This window comes from Mirounga leonina, unplaced genomic scaffold (assembly GCF_011800145.1).
Source record: "Mirounga leonina isolate KUSES-001 unplaced genomic scaffold, KU_Mleo_1.0 Mir_260, whole genome shotgun sequence".
NCBI lineage: Eukaryota > Metazoa > Chordata > Mammalia > Carnivora > Phocidae > Mirounga > Mirounga leonina.
The window spans coordinates 550,212-569,284 of NW_023270642.1; the positions used below are offsets into that span (position 1 = coordinate 550,212).

At 40.7% G+C, this 19,073-nt stretch overlaps 1 long non-coding RNA gene and 1 pseudogene across 1 annotated transcript in view; both read left to right on the forward strand.

Annotated features, from left to right (window-relative positions):
* LOC118026615 overlaps nt 1-4,058 on the forward strand; it is a 30,534-nt gene extending 26,476 nt beyond the window's left edge. Inside the window, exon 3 of the long non-coding RNA XR_004683630.1 lies at nt 3,741-4,058. This is a non-coding gene — a long non-coding RNA (uncharacterized LOC118026615). The remainder of the gene's footprint in view (nt 1-3,740) is intronic.
* A 9,666-nt stretch (nt 4,059-13,724) lies between these two features.
* LOC118026607 lies at nt 13,725-14,688 on the forward strand (annotated as a pseudogene).
* Nucleotides 14,689-19,073: the final 4,385 nt, after the last annotated feature.

Here is a 19,073-nt window from a genome sequence, read left to right on the forward strand (position 1 = left end):
AGGTATCAGATAGTGAAATGAGTTCAAATTACTGAGTGTTACATTCAATTAAGGAAATCTTTTAGGACAAATCTTAAAAGATTAGCCTGTCTCTGGATTAAAAAAACTCTTTTCAAACAACAGGTCAGAAAACAGTGATTCAAGCCATGTTACAAGCCCATCACAACAAGTGTTAGAATTCCAAGTGAGGTGTTCTCATCCTTGACTCTTCATCCTTTTCCTACTCTTACTTCTTCAGAACTGGTTCAGATTTTCCTGGAAGAATTTCCTGTAAATTTCATTCAGGCTTATCTCCAGAAAGGCAGGGAGATTAGACCTATTATAGGCTGCAGCTCCCAAACACTCCTTATATTTATATGCAGATTAAATCAAATCAAAATAAAATCAAGAGTGGTCTTGAGGAAAGGGTCTCCTAAAACACAATTGATACCCTGCATGATGTGTACAGGTCGAGAGTAGCAAGGGGAGAGGTGACTTGGTTTTATGATACTGGCTCTGCACGGCCTTATGGAGATGGTCAGTCAGGGCTAAAAGAATGAGGGAACCACCACAAACCTATTGTAAGTTAGAGTCAGAGAGAAGCTGAGGCTAGACATGTGCACTGGCAGTCCTGCTGGAGAAAAGTGAGCCGGCGCCACTGGTATTTAGGCATACACTGGGATAGATCATGTGCAAGCAGTTACTTTTCCCCTGAGAATTTCTTCAGCCACCGAATTAGGATAGGCTGACTACCAGAATGGACCATCTCCAACTCCTTGTAGCTTTAATGGCGTAGAAAGTTTATTTCTCACTGAAGTCAGAGTCTTGAGTATTTGATGAATGGCCTCCCATGCAGCATGCTGGCACCCCCGATCCTTCCATCTGGTGACTCCGCCATCTTTGGAGTCTCAGAGTTCTTCACCAGAGTTTTCCGGAAGTGGCGTCTATTGCATTTGCCCACATTACATTGGCTAGAACTCAATCACATGGCTCCATATACCTGTGTGAGAAGCTGTGAAATGTAGTCTTCCTGGAAGGTTAAGAGGGAAGTGAATGGACTTGAAGAACGTGTTACCAGGCCTTGGGGAGGGGAAACCCCTATAGGTAAAAATCAAGGGATGTCTATGCACTGAAGACAAGCCAAGGGGGTTCTCTGCTCTTTTGCTAAAAGAAGTTTTGAGTCCTTGGCATCTGGTACAGAGCTTTTCACGGTTCAGTTGCCATCTACTTCTCTGGTTTCATCTCTTGCTACTCACTGCCCAGCCCCCCACCTTCTCTACCCCATGCGCTTAACACTCTGGCCAGATCAGACTACTGGCTGTTCTTTGAATGTGTCACATATCTTCACACCTTTGGGCCTTTGCAAATGTTGTTTCCTGTTTGAAATACCAACTTACCCTCCATCACAAGAACCAGCTCAGACATCTTTTTTTCTGTGAGACTTTCCCTGAACTCCCTCTGGCAGGCTGAATTAATTACCACCTTCCTTACACTCCCACAACATCCTATGTATTACTTTCTTATAATTTTACTATGTGTCATCTTTGTTATTTGCTTACCTATATGTCTTTGCACTGTACCTATATGTCTCTGTACTGTAAACTGTGGGGGAATAACTGAATGAGATCCACACCTGGGTCCTGAAGGCTATTCAGTGTCTCACTGGAGAAACTCTTAGAGAACATAAGTCGAGAATCAGCCAGAAATTTGGAATACAATAAAAAGACTGAGTTTTATTTAAGAAAAGTTGTAAGCTGTTTGGAAATGTGTTCTAGATGCATTATTCATCTCTGGAGAAATAGAATAACTGTAAGTGTAGTAATGCATTTCTGAGGCCAAGAGAATCATGATGTTGTGTTCTTTGCACTGTTCACCACAATGCTGGTTTAGGTGCGTGGAAAAGAATAAAACTGAGCTCAGTGAGAGTCTCTGATGAAATGCATTCTTCCTCATGGAGGAAGCCTCAAGTTTTGGAGAAGTGCAGAAAAAAAATAAGCTTATATAAACATTTCATTGCGTGATCCCTGCAAAGGGTGCCCTTCTGTGGGGGACTGTGCAAAGCTCTGGTCTGAGTCCTGCTGAGACTTACTCAGAATCCTTTCCCAATCAATGGGCCTGAATTTCCACTTTACCAAAGTCAACACAGACAGCTACAGTTCAAAAGAAAAATTTCCATTACCATAACGGATTGTAATACAAAGCATTAGCTGAGCCTCTTCCTCTTTATCTTGGCATTTATGACTCTAGGCTTAGTAACTTTCAGGGTAAAATGAGTTCACCTTTTATTCAGATTTTTTATTTTCTGCACTCCTCATTCCATGTGGTTGTGTTTGAACAAGCTCCCAATCTCTTTCCTTCTCTCTCCCCTGGCTCTGATTCCTCAATGCTTCAGGCCAGCTTCTAAGACAGACTTTCCTAGCAGTCAATGCCATGGTTATTGTTCCCAGTTCTGTTAAAAATGGACCCTGTTCTGTGTCTTCAGTCCTTAAAGAATAAGAGGTGAGGTCATTTTCTGCTTGGAGAGTTGGAGAGTGGATCCAGACTGTGAGTGATTGGCACTAGCACATTCGGCTGCCGAAGGAACAGGTGCTAAAGTGACTTCTCCCATCCTATTAAATATCCTTTTCATACATTGATTCACAGACATGTTTCCATTCTCATGACTGAACAGACAACCCTGTAATTTGTCCACTCTATCCATTTTTTCCCACCCCCTGGCAACAGTTTCTCTTCAAGCATCTGCCTAGATTGTCTATTGTCTCTGTAAGTTCCTGCCCAAGGTGACTGGTAGAGGGATGATCTTATGAAATTAAACAGCAAAAAGGAAAAGGCATGTAATTTATGAGGACCAGCAGACACTGGGTAATGGGGTTCCTCCTCCTGCTTTTCACCTGCTTTCTGATAAGAGCTTAAAGTTACTAAACCTTCAAGTCTCAGAAATGACTCCTCCACAAAACTGGGGGCAAAGCAGGGGGATGTATAGAAAGAGACAGAATTCTTAAATGAATGTACCAAACACTAGAAATAAGGGAAGTATCAATTAGATTTCTTTCAAGTCTTTCAGCTGTTGTAGAATATATTACACATAGGATGTGTGGAAACCACAAAACATGTTTACACTTGAGCAGGATAGCTGTTTGCAAAACCTCCAGTACAAAAATCAGGGTTAAGAAGACAACTTCAGCTTGTAAGCCCCAAGGGAGGGCAAGTGAGGACAGAATGGAAAAAAAGGTAGATTTTAGAGAGACCTGGGAACTAATGCCAAGCTTTAATATTGAACATATACCTGACTTTGAACAAATTATATCATTTCCTGAGACCTCAGTTTCTTCATGTGCAAATAGAGGAAATAAAATTAGATGACCTCCAAGGTCACTTCTGGTTCTAATGTTCTGTGCATGCCATATCTGTATTTCATATCGTCTGGAAAATCAATTCCGTAGAGTTACTGCCCCAATTTACGTCACTAGAAAATGGCCACAACTGTGAAATTGATCTCTTGTTGGTTTGTCTTAATATTTTCAATTTAGAAAGAGTCTCTGTGTGTGTGTATGCATCTGTCTGGGGTATGTATTTGTGTTGGGTGTTATATGCAGATTTGAAATCCTTAAAGTAACCAGGTAAAGCCGTTATAGTTAGAAGACTGAAAACCAGAGGGTAAGCCATAGGGAAACATAGTACTTTTCTCTCTCTCTCTTTTTTTTTAAATTTTTAAAAAAATTTTCTTCAAATGACCCTTTACGTTTTCTTGTTTCTTTCAGAATCCGAGGAGGACTCCTGCAGGCCAGGGCACTGCTGCATGAGAGGCCTCTAGCAGGTTCCATCACTGCCTCTCAGGATCGCTCTCATCCTCTCAGGGAAGGTTAGGAAGAGTTAACAGAAGAACCATAAGTGTACCAGACTGGGGATGAGGCTCACCGGGACCAGGGACAGCTAATGATGATACCAAAATCACGAGGGAGCCGTGTTGAATTCTCAGGACTTTGTGTAGATTCAGAAGTACCTTAAGCGGGGCGCCTGGGTGGCTCAGTTGGTTAAGCGTCTGCCTTCGGCTCAGGTCATGATCCCAGGGTCCTGGGATCGAGCCCCGCATCGAGCCCCGCATCGAGCCCCACATCGAGCCCCGCATCGAGCCCCACATCGAGCCCCGCATCGAGCCTGGCATCGGACTCCCTGCTCGGCAGGAGGCCTGCTTCTCCCTCTCCCTCTCCCACTCCCCCTGCTTGTGTTCCCTCTCTCGCTGTCTCTCTCTCTCTCTGTCAAATAAATAAATAAAATCTTTTTTTAAAAAAAAAGGACCTTAAGCAAGATTCTTTCATGCCTTCTCAGTCTAGGGTTGGAAGTACTTTGGTGTTGTCTGGCTAAAGGGCATAAAGCAAAATCAGTTTTTCTTTGAACATGCGCTTTTGCCAAGCTTAGTCTTCCCCAGCCTGGTTATTTGGACTTGTGCTGTAAATTCCTCTATGCATGTTTCAAATAACAGACATTATTCTCCTTTATTCATATTTTATAAAATGGTAGACAAGAGGGGCGCCTGGGTGGCACAGTTGGTTAAGCATCTGACTCTTGGTTTTGGCTCAGGTCATGAGGTGGAGCCCCATAGCAGGCTCTATGCTCTGCCTAAGTCTGCCTAAGACATTCTCTTCCTCTCCCTCTGCCGCCCCCCTTCTCTCTCTCAAATAAATAAATAAACCTTAAAAAAAGATAAACAATAGATAAACAATTTCAAAACAGGAATTAAAAACATAAAATTCCATGGTACAGATTCAACGTAATGCTCCGAATTATTTTATTTATACGACTGGACCAAGATAATTGGTCTACTGATCTTTAGCTGGTTTTTATGTGTGTATCCAGCAGTGTGCTATTAAAGAAGGTAAAGCAGATTCTAGCTTGCTGCTAAGCGGATGCTAGTGCTGGAAATGAGAGGTGGCTGGTGAGCTGGGAGGGGCCTCATTAGGAGTCTACTTGCTGGAGGTACTGAGGCAACCAGCCTACGGAAAAAGGGTCCAGACTTCACCGGGGAATAAAGCCTTATTACAAGTTGGATGAGGGGCTTCTGAATCTTTCACCCTGCTTTTTTCCTGGCAGCTTTCCAATAAATTCATATCCCAGGGAAAATATGTTTCCCTACATAACGACTGTTTTCCTAAAAATTCTCATAAGACGCTGGGGGCACAAGGAGCGAGACTCCAGGGCCGAAGTGTGATGAGCTGATGATCAGTGGACATGACAGCCTGCAGGGAGGGTAGCCAGTGTGCTCAGCAGACATGATGTGGATGACGATGAGGACAGTAGAAATGCTTCAGGGAGGTAGCCCGGGAAGGTACGGATGAGGCTGTCTTGGACAAGTATTACTGTACTCAACAAACACTGGACACCACACAAGGGAAATAGTAATGAACCCGGAGACACATTCGGAAGGTCCTCAGAAATATTTGGGGCAAGGGGACACTGAATGCAGGGAACCAGGCAAGGCCAAGAAGCAGCAAAAATATTAGTGACAGAGGGCAAACTCTTAGTTTGTCCTCCTGGAACTTACGATCTAGTGGGGAAGACAAGACCCTCACTCCTGAAAAACTAAGAAATGATAAGAATAGGAAGTGATCAAGCACTACTGCATTTTGAGATCGTAAATCACAGCAGGTTTTGTGAAGGAAATGGGATCTGACATGGCCTTAAAGACAGAGTGGGAATTGAGGAGGCAAAAAGTGGTAACCGCTGTAGTCGAGGAACAAAGCCTTCTTACAAGGGCCTTGAGCCATTGCCACATACCATGGAACACACTAGGAATTTTATGCAATGTGTGACTAATCCTCATAAAAACTTGTAAGGAAGATTGTACTTTCATCATTGTATGGAGGTGAAACACGGAGGCTCAGCTAGATTAAGCGACCTTCCTAAACTTGCAGTTAGCAATCGGGAGAACTGAGTCAAGAGCAGATCACAGATCCACCTGTTCCCTAAGAACAGTGAGAACAGGAATGTGGCACAACAGCGAGGAAACCTTGAGAGCCAAGCCAAGCCACACCAAGGTTTGTGGGCTGTTCTGTAAGGAAAGGGGAAGTCACTGGTGATGTTGGGGGAGGGGCAGAGAAGCCCACCGCAATATTCATCATGGTTGGGCTAATTAGGAATTAGGAAGAGCCTGAAAACAAAGGCAATCTATATAAGGTGCACTAAGTGCACCTATATAAATAAAGGTGCATTTAGCAATCTAGACCCTACCCAATTAAGAGGAATGGTGAATTGAACAACATTTGAAAGGAAGAAAGTACAGGCTTTGGTGACTTGTTCTTAATAAGGACCATAAAGCCTAAAGAGACTTGGAAAACTCTCAGGAAATGCTACCTTCTATTTGGTGGCAAAGCTGGGCCAGACCATAAGTCCAGGCCAGGACCAGAGGCCAGGGATCCTCAGACTCATGAAACATCAACTGAAATTCAAGGTCAGGAATTGGTTGTAAGAATGGGCCCGTAAGCAGGCATTGGGCAGGATCAAAAAGGCTAGTGGTAAGGAACTCTCTGGCTTCCCAGAGTTCTTATCAGATCCAATCAAGGGTGCAGGCAAAATAAGAGATTTCTGTAGACTGAAACCAGGGCCCCGCAGAGTATAAGAAGCACAGAACTGAGATGAAATCAGGAATTTCATTTGTCCTTGCTCCAAGCAAGGAGACCAAGGGAAGCAATCAGCTACCAGCCTCTTAGAATTATAGTTTTAACTGAACTGTATTTTAGTGAAGTCTCAATCTTGTTCTCCTTTACATACATAATATTCCTCAGCTGGAATAGTTAGTAAATTATAGTGCCCTAATTCTCATCCTGGACTGTGTGTGTGTGTGTGTGTATAAAATTGTCTAATGTTAAAATGTATCATTAATTTATTTTCTAGTGTCTAGGTTAGAATATAACTATGTGATATATATCAAATGAATTTCATGGCTACAGTCCAAATGTAACAAATGAGTCATTTAAAACTATCCGCATATTGGTGATGCCAAATTTTTCATTTTCTTCCATTTTATTAATGCATCATATCTCAGCTCAAAATCAATCTATTAACCTTGAAAACATTTTGAGCTGGAATGAGAGCTAGCAGTGAACTTTGTGACCTTCCATGTGATATTAGTCATATTTAGCAATTATTATTGGCTTTGAGTAATGAGGAGTCAGTTGAGACAGGAACAGTAACATGGCGGTTACCAATGAACTAAACTTCAGAGACCACAGGGAAAATGAAGAACATGAAAAATCAGGCTTTTTAAATCTCAATCTTGTCTTCCATAAAGCTCCTGCCTTAAAAAAAAAAAAAAATTGAACATCTTGGCAGCTATTCTGATAAATTACACATAAATACTCTAGTAAAATCTTTGTTATGAGATAAGGAATTCTGTTCAGTGAATTTGAAAGGCAACTGAATATTAAAAAAATGATGTGTCTGCCTTCTAAAACTCCAGTCGGATGAGTCTGATGGATTTCCCAGGTGCTAGGACTGTTGACTCTGCCATGAGCCTGGAGGAATGATACAGGTGGAAACTGAGCAGCATTATTTAAAAAATTAAAGTCCAAGTAAATGCTTCAACTAAAAATGCCTTAGGAATACATAAATATATTATCCTCTGGATGAATTTTATATTACGTTATATTGATTTTAACACAATATAAAATATAATATAGATACTTTTGGATTCATAACATGAAAGAACAGTTAATGATTTGCCCATATGGGACATATGAAAATACCTCTCTTAAAGTCTTTTGCCATGTTTTATGGATTTTCCTACTTTCATACTACTAACAGTTTGGAAACTTGTTATCATAAATGGAACATTTTTCATCTCTATTACTTGTTAGACATCAAATAAAATAGTGTCATCTTTACTGTAGAAGAGCCCAACTTCATGGATTTTGAAAGTATTCTAGTTGTACTATTTTCTTAATTTAAGAATATTTTACATATAAACAACCTCAGTTCATCTGCAGTCCCTAAAATATATATACATAATTTTATAACATTACTCACTGAAGAAAAGAAACACCAGATTTACCTCTAATACCAAATATTGAGTAACTTCTACTTCCAAATTGAATTAAGTTTTTAAAAAGTTAGTTTCCTAGAATCTTTGCTTATGTTAACATAAAGAAAAAAACATTTATTCACACTGATTAAAAAATTAATATAAAAAGATAGCCAAACCACACTGTAAGCTGTGAAATCTAGAAATTTGGGACTAAAGATGAACCATCTCTGTAAGAAAAATGGGTAATGGAAAGTCACTTTCTGTAAATATACTCAGTGACTCTTCCTGAGAAAGAAATTAACAATGGCCTGCTGACTTCAGAAATTCTTCCAAGCAACCTAGAATTATGAAAATGTATTCAGTTGAGTTGGGAGAGATAGTCCAATTATACTGGAAACCAGAAATTTTGCAACCAATTTTTTGGGAGATTTTAACCAAGCTTTTTTTTTTTTTCCCTTGTCTTTTGGTTTTGCTCACTATTGCATCATATTAACTGAAAATGTTCTGAATAGCTATACCAAAAAGAATGAGTGGGCCCACCTGATATACTTTCAGTATACCCACTGAACATTTACTACATCACTAGGTTCATTGTCAGTGCTCAGTTGCTCTTGTGTTAAAAATCCCAAGTCAGTGAATAACTCAGAAAATGGGAGGAGCCTCCCCTTCCAGAAAAGATCCAAATAAAGATCTTTGGGGGTAATTACAGGAATAAGCAATGGATCTGACCTACTGAGGCTCCCAAATACATTGATTCCTGTCTATGAAAAGGATCCAGAGGCCAGGGTAAATAAAATAATTTGCAAATAGCTTTGAGTCTTATTGTGCAAGAGAATTGATTAATCCTGAGGTACACTAGTAGGGGACTAGGGCTGATATGGGTTTTATTCCCACAATTCTCAGACAACAGTAGAGGATTAAATCACAAACTTGTTTTGAGGTTAGTGTTTTTACCAGGAACATGTTTAGAAAGAAATATTAGAATTTACTTTTAGTCTTCCTTTGTGGCAAGTAACAATGTATGTGTTTTGTTTAACCTCTTCAGATGTTTTGAAATGTTTTGGTTTAACTAGCTTGTACTTCTTTAATGGCAGTTCATCTCATAGATCTCTTAATGACTTGGCTTAAGAACAAAATTAAACTTCCTGAATTTGATTTCTCTAAAACATATCCACCAAATGCAATTGCCCTTTCTGTCAAATAAGCCCTTGCTGGTTTATAAGTCTGAAGTGATTTTTTTTCCCTCTCTCATTATGGTTGTTCCAAGACTCTTGACATTCTCTAAATCATCTTTCGCTGAGTACAAGAGGTCCATGAGGAAGTCAAGATCGATGATAGATTTCATCTCTCTTGAATTTTAATGCAAATGTCTGTTCCCCTAATCAAACAAAGGTTAAAAAAGGAAATCAAATTAGCTTATTACAAAAGCCAGCATAACTGAACTGACAAGAAAAATGCTTTCTGTATGAAAAGCCTTTAATCAATATCTTAAATAAGAATGTCACTGGAAAGAAGAGTTCATATGTGGTCAGTTATAATCTGCAAATCAATATGCTCTTTTTAATAAATATTTGACCACCGTAGCTCAATAGACATTGCCCATAAGAGCTTCTTTCTTTAAACGAAAATGAAACAAAATTACAGCATAAATGTAGTGTTCAGGGCATAACTGAAACTGTGAGGGAATTCAAGGTTAGGGCTATTTCACCTTTTAATCATTGGGTATTAAATACTGGAGAGATTTTCTTTAGTGCCTTGTCTCATATACAGGTCCCCTATGCAGTCTATCTGTTCAAAAGTAAAATGATGTCGGAAAAGAGATTACTTATCAGAGATAGATCTAGGTGCAATTTTTCTATTCTAGATTTAGTTTGATTATCTGGAACTATTTGATCAAAGATTCTACATGCACTAAACCCTTAATTTTGACAGGTTTTTAACTCAAGTCTATAGAAATGCAGCCCTGTGACGGGTGACTTCTTATAAATAAGTATACTTCCATTGTATTCCGTCAAAACCATAATCAATTAATATCTGATCAGCACTTTCTTCATGCATAGTAGCATGTTGGCAGGCTGTTTGCATTGTTACCAACATGACTTGGAATCTTCCACTTATTGGATGTGTGATCTTAGGCATATCGCTTAATTTTCCACACTAGAAAGTATGTTAACATACCGTCTGTCTCATTATAAATGATAAATTGTAACTCTTACTATGAATTATTATTATTTGAATTGTGATGGTGGACATATAATGAAACATAGTTTAACACACAGTTCTGGTTTGAACAGCTCAATAACATCCAGTAGAATTCAATAAACTATACCTCGGACCAACCCATTAGACCATTGGAGATACTTAACCGTGGTCTATAATTTTACCTTACATCTTTGATTTGCTTTCTTTCTCTTTTGACATCAAATGAGAGAGTGGAAACTGTTTTTTTTTTTTAATTCTTTTTATCAAATAGTAATTTAGAAAGACCTCATAGTGGCTTATTAGAGAAGTCCAAATCATCAAAATATGCAAAGGGAATAGAACTGTTCGTAAGTTTCTGTGTATAAAGCTACTCTAACCACTGAGTACATAACTTTTGTTCTTTTATTCCCTTCTTTGAGATATAATTTTTTTATTCTTTCATAGGAATTGCTTTCTTAAGGAAATTTTTACAAAGCAGGTTCCCTAGAAAACCTTGGATTGCCTAGCCTTGCTATGCATGATCAGTGAAGATGCAAGATTTATTTCCTCCTCCACTTGAAAAAATATATACCATTCTCACCTTTCTGAGATAATTTTGAAGTGGTTTCTGTGTAGAGTAAGAGGTCTTTCTCTAAGTATCAGTGAACCTGACAAGGAAAGCCTAGAGTAAATTGACACATCAAAAGCCTGCTACTTGGCAACATGAGGAGGCCTCTTGTTGCTGATCATTTATTTAATTATTCTTAGATGACCATGTCAAGATTTCCAGACAATGTCCCTGGGAGGTAAGCGCTTTGAATGTTTGAACTACGTTAGTAAATGGAAAACCAGTGTCCTTGAGTATTAGAGACAGTGCTCTGATGAATTATAAAGTGTGTTAATTAATAAATACATGTTTTTTAATGGGACTCTTTGCTGATCTATTAGGGCAATGAATTTAGGGTCCCGCATATATTGACCATATGGCTTTTTAAATGAAGAAAGGTGGTGATGGTGACCAATATATGGACAATAATTTCTAGTTTACAACGTGCTCTATTTAATCATTTCCACATCTATTATTTAATTTCTCTCTCCCAGCTATCCTGTGAGATAGGCATTATTATTCACATTTTACAGAAGAGGAAAATAGATCTTTGAGCGTTTAAGTATATGTCCCAAGTTATACAGCTAGAAAATTGTCAGACCAAGATTTTAATCTAGGCCCTTTAGCTCTGAATGTTTCCTTCTTTCCCATTACATAACATTGATGAAAATTTCCCAACTTTTCTCCTTTGTATTTGAGAAGGCTGAACATAACAGAGGTCCAAGATGGAAATGGTTAACGCAATTGTGTGTTATGATTTTTCAAGTAATCATATTTTAAACTCTCACATATATGGTTTTGCAGTCAAATCCATGGTTCAAAGTATTGGCATTTGAGGCCCATAAAGTTGCAGATGTTCTATTTCGACTTTGAAACTGCAGGGATCAGGATTGTAAATAGAAAAGTTCAAGTTGCTCAGGAGTAAACTTCCTATAATAAAGTATTTTGTGAATAATCATGATGTTCAGGACTTCAGCATTTCCAATTGTCTTGTAAATTTAAGATGCTCCCAAGTAATGAAGGGTGACCTATTGAAGCTGGCAGATTAGATCCCAAGTAATTAGATTTGTTCAAGAGCTTATCTACTACTGAGCAAAAATTGCAAGCTTAGTCTCACCTGGGATGAGTCCTATTTGCTTCCTGGCTGCTAATTTGGGTAAGACAAGGTCGTTTCACTCAGTCTACCTCCTTTAAAACACATCCACCTTCCAGAAGGGCACTGCTTTCTTTAGCACAAGACACAACAAGTGAATTATTATTATTTGGGGCTCTCATTGTGAGAGGCCAGAGAGAAGGCATTACTTACCCATAGATCTGGATAGAAGTGAAGCTGTTCTGATGTCAAGGATAGACTTATAGAGTGCTTCAAGCATCTTGGTGGTGGGCATAATGCTGAGAGAGCAGAGAGAAAATAAATGATCTGACCTCTATCTGGCCTATGGGCTTCCAAATTATGGTGACTTGTGGAATTTGTTGAAGGCCTCCATCAATCAATAAATGATAAATAACTGTTGATTCCCTTGTATGTGCATAACATCATGTTCAAGACTGGGGGAGATATACATGAGAAGACAAAAACTCCTACCTTCTAGGAATGCATAATCTAATTGAGGACATTTCAAAATATTAGAGAGCAGCCAATGATATGTCCCAAATTAATGGTGTTTGAATTCTTGCTTTAGGAGCTCAAGGGTCAGAAAGAGCAATCCCAGTGGGGGAGAATCAGGCAACCATTTATTGAACCAGGTTGGGTGGCATGTGGGTAAGAGGTAGAAAAAAGGATAGTCCTGAGGAGGAAATCCACAGTGGTAGGAAAATGGTATGAGTTTGTTCTGGGGGACTAGAGAAATAAAAGCCTGGGATTTTGGGATGAGACCCAATGGTGAAGGGCCTGAAATGATAGCCAAAAAAATCTGCTGTTCATGACATAGACAACAAAGTGCCATTTTTGAGAGGCAGCCGTTTTTGAAGGGCAGATGCCCAGCTGGAGGTGATGTATCAGAATGGCTAACCTGGTGGTATCTAGCATGGAAAGGTAGGTGAGTGGGGCCAGTGACTGGAGGTAAGGAAACCTTCCAGAAGGGGCAACAACTATTCAAGACCATCTTTGCATTGTTCACATTAATGAAGCTAGAGCCTTGAGATGTATCCAAGGAATCTCAGCACAAATTATGCTATGGGCAAGTGATCAAACCATCAAGAAACTTGTAGAGAGAAATGATGGTTGAGTCCTGTGTAGGAAGAATGGCAGTTGCATGAAAGGTGGCCCAGGGTGGGAGAGGGCATAGCTATGAACGGGGGAGGGGCTGGGAACAACTTCCTAGTTGTACCTCCTTTCCTTCTCTGGAGGGACCACAGTCAACCCCCGTGCTACCATGTGGCAAGACAGCCAGTCTGAAGCTGCAAAGTCAGTTACACCAGGGTAGCTCAGGAGCCCAGCTGGGAGGGGAAGTCAGTAGATGGGTACAGGAGATTGGCAGGCTTGGGAATTTCCCCACTTACCCCAAGGGCAAGGTCATTATCACAGAAACAGAAGATGACACACTACAAATCAGGGTCGCACAGAGCAAACCCTTGGTTGAGTAACCGTGAGATTTCTCCAAAGGAATGGTAGGATGCCTGAGGAGAACAGGGGCTGTCTGAGCTGAAATTACAACTCTAAAGGCTCTTTAGACCTTTAGACCTGAGCCCATTCTCTGTGGGACAGGAACTACATCCTGGGTTTTCTTCTCTGGATAGACACTACTAGCTAAAGCAATTGTTAGTCCTAAGAGGATAAAAGATAAAGCCATAAGGGAAATTGCCAGGGATTTGAGGAGTGCAAGAAAAATGAAAACAAACAAACAAAGGCAACAAAATGGGCAGATCTCTCCCAGACGAAGCAGAATTAAAAATCCTCTTTCCCTCTCGGCCACCATAGTGAGAGGAGCTTCCACCATGTCCACCCACCTGCAATGGATGGTCTTGTGCGAAACTGCTTGGGCTTCCTGATCAAGGGGAACAAGCAGGCACATAGCACCTACCCCAATCATCCAACAGATTGCAACTCCTTTGCTACAACTGGTCCATTCACAGCAAGACTGTGGGCGTGGAATTTGCAACAATGTGGATGGAACTAGAGGGTATGATGCTTAGAGAACTAAGTCAGTCAGAGAAAGACAAATCTCATGATTTCACTCCTCTGTGGAATTTAAGAAATAGAACTGATGAACATAGGGGAAGGGAAGGAAAAATAAAGTAAGATAAAAACAGAGAGGGAGGCAAACCATAAAAGACTCTTAACTGCAGAGAACAAACTGAGGGTTGCTGGAGGGGAGGTAGGTGGAGGGGATGGGGTAACTGGGTGATGGGCGTTAAGGAGAGCACTTGTGGGGATGAGCACTGGGTATTATATATAAGTGATGAATCACTAAATTCTACTCCTGAAGCCAATACTACGCTATATGTTAACTAATTTGAATTAAAAAAACAAAAAACAAAAACGACTGTGAGCATGGAGCCAGGGCTACGGGACAGGTGTAGTGTTGGTCATGAAGTGGAGATCTGGCCAACGAAAGCCCACCACCTCCTGGTGCGAACCACCATCAACAAGAATGCCTGGGCCATACCCAGCAGCAGCGGGCCCATGATCCGCAAGAACAGGTATCACCCAGATCTGCCCTTGGCCACCACCCACAGAGCGAGTGCCATCCTGTGCAGCCAGAAGCCTGTGATGGTGAAGAGGAAGCAGCCCGCCGCCCCAACAGCTCCTGAGCACCTGCCCCCCACCTTCAAAGCAATAAAGATGTCAACCACCTCAAAAACAGATAAAATCGATGAAGAATGTAAAATAAGTACAGTTCACATCACCAGCGAGAGATGGGAGACTCCTGAAAAATGCTCCAGGAACAAGCAATTATAAAGAAGCAGCAATTTGAAATCTTAACTTTGAAAATATAATTGTTGAAATAAGGGATTTAGTGAATGGTTGAATAACAGAGTTGGTACAGCTGAATAAATAAGATGAAAGATTGGATCAAAAAAATTTGAAAAATATCCGGATGGGATAAAAAGATAGATTGAGAGAGAAGTGAAGCTATAGGGAAGTAGAAGCAGAAATATCAGCACCCATGTGAAAAGAGACCCAAGAAATAGTGAAAAGGCAAATAGAGGAAGCGAACTATTTGAAGGCATACCGACAAAAATTTTCCCAAAGTTAAAATGGTCAGTCTGGGATTAAAACCCAGGAAGCCTACCTCTAGTATTTGGGCTTTTGGCTACTCGCTTTCTGCTTTGGTGATCACTGGGCAAACTTTGAACTGGATAAGAATTCAGCAAGGCTCTGAATAGAAGATGGACAGTGTTGCACCATACCTGTGCTAATCAACTACATTGTGTAGGAGAAAATAAGACATTATTTATAATGGTAACACAAATTATATCTTAAAATTAACCAGAAGGGGAAAAAATTGACTATTACAGAACACAAAGCAAGAACTACTTCTTCAAAGGTTTGGCCTGGAAGTGGTGCACAGTCATTTTCATGGGGCTTTGTCTTGAAAGAGGTTGAACACATTTGCCAAAATACGTGAAAAAACCAGCCAACAATGGTTGTCTGAATAAAATCAAACATCCAGCCATTTCCAAACAGCTGTTTGAATTATGTTATTGGTGTATTGTTTCTTTCATTGTGTCTCTTCATCTGGAAAATGGGCATGCATGTGGATTTGTTTTAGTGGCATTTGTTAAGGTGTGGAGATCAGAACTAGCAGGCATACCTCGGGCCCCTTCCAGGAATGTTTAGTCACTGAAATCCGCCAAAGACAGCCTGTCATCTAAGGCAGTCATTGGTGATGTCCTAGTGTATTAATTTACTGCATGAGAGTGTGTAGGGGAAAATATGGCCAAGTACCTAATGCAAAATGCATAACTGTGTGTGTGTATGCAGATAATGTGCAGACATACCTAGAACTTTATTTTATTCTTTTAGATTATTTATTTATTTATTTACTTATTATTTGAGAGAGAGAGAGCATAAGTGAGGGGTGAGGAGGGGTAGAGGGAGAGGGAGAAACAGACTTCCTGCTGAGCAGGGAGCTCAATGCGGGGCTCGATCCCACGACCCTGAGATCATGAACTGAGCTGAAGGCAGATTCTTAACCAACTGAGCCACCCAGGCGCCCCATACCTAGAGCTTTAATCAAACTGTGATGGAACTCAAATACAATTGACTAGAGGTTCCTGCATGTGGACGCCTGGCAGGATGCCTAAGGGAGACCTAATCCCTCTGGCTTCTGTTTTCTGTTGTATTATGGACTATGCATCCATGGAAATGCCCGGCACTCAGATAGTAAGTAATAAAGTCATATTTATAGTCATCACTTCTTTCATGGTCTTAGCAGTCCCAGACATGATTTATTTTACATTAAAACTCAGAGGTGTAGGGTTTCACAGTTGGGAGGAACCTCAGAGATCCTAGAATAGTCCTCCCATTCTGTGAGTGAGAAAAGAGTCCCAGAAGAGGGACTTGTCACTTTTCTGAGTCCACAAGTGAAGGTGGTCGTTGAGAACTGGGGATGACTTGCCATTACAGGGGTTCTTGAATGCTCTCCAGAGAGATGGGGAAATGCAACTGTGGCCTTCGAGGTGCAGAGCTCCAACCAGCTTTGCAGAGTTGTGGTAGGAAACGAAGGGCTTTGTGAAATTTCAGAGGCTTCTGTCCCAGGGGAACCCCTGTTAAAGACAGGAATTCCTGCTGGGGCTCCGAAGGGAACGAGAGCCAGAGCCATTGGTCAGCTTCCGGTTTCCGGAGTGGTGGGCAGGGGGTTCTACCTTCTCCTCACTTCCATTCCCAAGAAAGCCTTGGTACGAAGCCCAGGCCAAGCTTGCCAGAAACAGGATTTAAGGGCAATCTGAGTCTCTCTTTCCCAGTCTCGAGGCCCCCTGCTAAGGGTGAGTCTGAAGGCTCTCAGATTCATTACCAGGGTCTCCTCTCTCAGCATCTTGCATAGCACCTCAGAACATGGTTAGTGGGAGGCCAGATTTCCATCCCATTTCCTCCACTCTTGTGCTGGGGTAAGCAAGCAAGAATCGTCTTTGTACCCTGTTTTATATAGTGTTATGCATAACAAATGGAGCCATTTTTATGGTGTTGGAAAAAAATATAAATGGTAGTTGTGCCACTTCATTCAGCAGAGAGATCTAAATAAATATGTTTATTTTTTTTTTTCAGTGAACTATTCCCATGAACTATTTTTCTGACTGCAAAACATCAAACATTGTTAAGGAATTATATATAGCATGCAAATCAATCTATGGCATTGCCTTACATAGGCTCTTGAAATCTCAGTAATGATTTAATATGTAAACATGCTCAGTGCACCTGCCTCAATGAAATGCAGTGATTTCCCCTGCTGAGTGGTGTGTGATTCCTTCCCTCTGTTCCAAATGGTCTGTGCTTTCTTTCTTTCTTTTTTTTCTGTCCTTGTTTCTGTTCCTACACATCTTTCCAGTAGCTTATGTTTATCTTGTGCATTAGATATGCCTCCGAGTGATTTTCTCTTCTGCTTTATTTTTCTGGGGTGGTGTCTGCAAATGTGATTAGGCAAAGGATGAACAGCTTAACAGAAATGTCCTTCTTTCCAACTGAGCTCGGGTAGGGGGATCTCACGGGCTTCCTTTATGAATAAAACACAGGGCCAGTTTTGCTACTAAAGCATAATTCAGAACTGAATTTATAATGGAGAAATAATTTGTATCTGGTGAATAAAAATCGTGACTGGACTGGACTCCACATATTTTTTTCTCCCTCCTTATTCTTTGTGTTAAAAGGCAGAAAGCAGGGGAAAAAATCTTTTAAGAGCAAGCACAGAAACTGCAGGTTTGCTCACTGGGTGGGCTGCCATGGGATGCCAGGTTTGGGTGATTAGGTACAGAAGGTTTGCATTTTATTCAGGTTCTGTCTTTAGAATTGGTTTAGAAACTATTTTAACCAAGTCAATTGAGATGAGCATGGTTAGGGAAGTGATTCATGAGTAAACAAAATATCCAAGCCTAAGCAGTCTATGAATATATGATGTGGTTAGATTTCCTTTATTACCAAGGGAAGTTGCCTGGGCCTCCACTTATGCATGAAGAACCTCTGGCCCTCCCAAGACCAAGACTGTTGTACCCTGGTGCTGTCTGGTGTGTTCTCTCAAAGAAGTCCTCCTGTTCTCAGGCATCGCCTTCTCTCAGAACCACTGTACCACCGCCTCGATTGTTCCAGGCTGTTGCTCTGGGCACAGTGATTCTTCATGACCTATACCTGTGTGAGCTCTGTCGCGGCCCCAGAAGAGACCTTCCATGTATTACTGGTAGGACAGTTGATGCCAGGCTATTAAGCACAGGGAGAGAAGAAGCATTTTGCTGGTGGCTCAGTCTAAGTACCACTCCCAAGTTCTTGGTTCCTGTCCCAGAATTCACTTCTTTTTCATTTTGTAATTAACAAGAGAAATATCCACTTCCCTTGGAGAGATCCCATGCCTATGCTCAGGATGAGTAAAGGTTTGATATGAGTATATTCTGGGCTATTTATTCATTAATAATATCATTTATGAGAGTCGCTATTCGGGTCCAAGTTGGACTGTGTCAGGCTCAGTTTGGGTACTTTCCATGGATTCTGTTCTGATAAGAAAAATGTTTTGTTGGGAAGCATATTTCCTTTCTATCTTCTGCTAGTTCTCCGCTCTAGATTTTTCACAATCTCCAGAGTACAAGCAGCAACGTGCACAATGCCTTCTAAAGTTACACAGAGCTAAGAAACATTCCCAGTACCCTTCCCTCAAACCCCTCAAAAGAGGCAAGAAATTCTTAAATGGCTGTAGCTTAGCTAAATCTAGCTATGATTCAATACTTCAAATAAATCGTCTCTCAATGTGGAACACTGCGTTCAGGTCAATGGTTACTTCGAAGCACCAGGAACAATAATAGAGTACTTTCTTTCAGATCCACGCAGTTAAAGGGCCACTTAAAGATTTTCCCAAAACAAAGGTCAGTCTTTAAAAAGGTGAGTGCATAGGACACCTGGGTGGCTCAGTTGGATAAGTGTTAGACTCTTGATTTTGGGTCAGGTCATGATCTCAGGGTTGTGAGATTGAGCCCTGCACCGGGGTCTGCACTTAGCAAGGAGTCTGCATAAGATTCTCTCTCTCCCTCTCTGCCTCTTCCCCAGATCTCTCTCTCTCTCTCAAATAAATAAATCTTAAAAAAAGGTGAATTCACATCTCCAAACTCTTTCATAGTATAGGTAGAAACTCGTTGTATCTT